General features: G+C 37.2%; 1 pseudogene; it reads left to right on the top strand.

The window, feature by feature from the left end:
• The first annotated feature begins 712 nt into the window (after positions 1-712).
• On the top strand, positions 713-1,306 carry LOC149234405 (pentatricopeptide repeat-containing protein At2g33680 pseudogene; annotated as a pseudogene).
• The last annotated feature ends 354 nt before the right edge of the window (positions 1,307-1,660 follow it).

The following is a 1,660-nucleotide window of genomic DNA, read 5'->3' as shown; positions in this document are numbered from 1 at the left end:
TTTAAAAAAATACTCCATATATGACCTTCAAGAAAAGAGATTTCATCACATACTTCAACAGACACATGAATTATTAAAAAGGCTTCAATAGAGGTTACATATATTGACCTTTTAGGAATGAGTTTTCATGACACCACACCAAATAACATTTTCATACACGGTTTCCAACATACATCAGTCAACATATATCAGTCCTCTTAAATGAGTTTCCAACATACCATTATTATGTCACTGCTTGCGCAGTGACATCTATGATTGCTTCCAACCTATTAATCTAGTATGTACTTCGGAATTTTTAGTCTGTACCGTGCTTTTTTTTCAAATTTCCTAAGTTAACTATTACTTTTGATCTTTTTATAAATAGTGACATCAGTGCACCACCACATCCTCGACTACCGATTTCGAGGATGAACGTCATCCTATACGGCATGCCATTAATATTCTCTATTCCTCTGAATTTTTTTCTTTCAAAAATTTATTATCCTTCCGCACCCTTATCTTCCATCTTATTTTCCATTTAATAGTGACGTTATTCTCAATGTAGCAGTTTGGAGCTTAGAATAAATTCAAGTTTGGGGTTGGTATCATTCTTCATTTTAGATTTTCTAAAAAAAATATTATCCAACTCATCGCATTTGATCAAGGGAGTGTTCTTATTGATATGTATGCCAAATGTACAAGTGTAGAGGATGTGTGCAAGCTATTCGATGGGATGACTAACTCAAATATTGTTGTGTGGAGTGCAATGATTGTAGGATATGTGCAAAATGGGCAGAGCGAGGACGTTGTTAAATTCGTTCGTCAGATGCAACGAGAAGGCATGAGACCAAATCGGTACACCTTTCTTGGTGTTATTAACAGTTGTGGTAACTTGTTAGCACTAGAATGGGGTGAGGAAGTCCATGCCCAGCTTATAAAATTTGTTTTGGAGTCTGAAACCTCTATGGCAAGTAGCCTTGTTGACATGTATGCAAAATTTGGGAACATGGAGACTACTTTTCAAGTGTTTGAAAGGATGCCTCACTTAGATGTGGTCTCATGGATTGCAGTAATTTCAGGATATGTGCATAATGGGCATGGGCATGAAGCCATGGAACTCTTTGGTGAGATGCAAGAGGCAGGCATGAAACCCAACCAATCTACCTTTGTAAACATTCTTAGGGCTTGTACAAATTTCGTAGGTGTGGAACAATGCAAACAAGTCCATGCCCACATTGCCAAAACTGGACATAAAATATATAGAACAGTAGGCAATGCACTTGTGGACACGTATAATAAGTGTGGATACATAGAGGAAGCACAATGATTGTTTGATAGAATACCCAAAAAAAATTGGTATTGTGTACTACAATGATTGTAGGCTATGTACATAATGGTTTTTACAAGTCGGGTTTGGAACTTTTTTACAAAACACAATAGCTAGGATTGAAGCCCAACCATTACACTTTTTCCAATGTTCTAAGAGCATGTGGGAGCATGTCAACTATGAAACAGGGTACGATTGCCTATGACTGCATCATAAGAAATAGGTTTGAGTCAGACACTAATGTTGGTAGTGCCCTTATTGATATGTACGCCAAGTGTCGAAGTGTGAAGGAGGCATGCAAATGGTTTGAAAAAATGCCTGAGTAGAATGTGATTTCCTGGACTGGAACGATAT

The sequence above is a fragment of the Pinus tabuliformis genome, chromosome 8 (genome assembly GCF_031772625.1).
Source record: "Pinus tabuliformis cultivar Carrire ecotype Pingquan chromosome 8, CPIR1, whole genome shotgun sequence".
Classification (NCBI taxonomy): Eukaryota; Viridiplantae; Streptophyta; class Pinopsida; order Pinales; family Pinaceae; genus Pinus; species Pinus tabuliformis.
The sequence above is the reverse complement of the archived record's forward strand: the minus strand, read 5'-3'. Positions and strand labels throughout refer to the sequence as shown.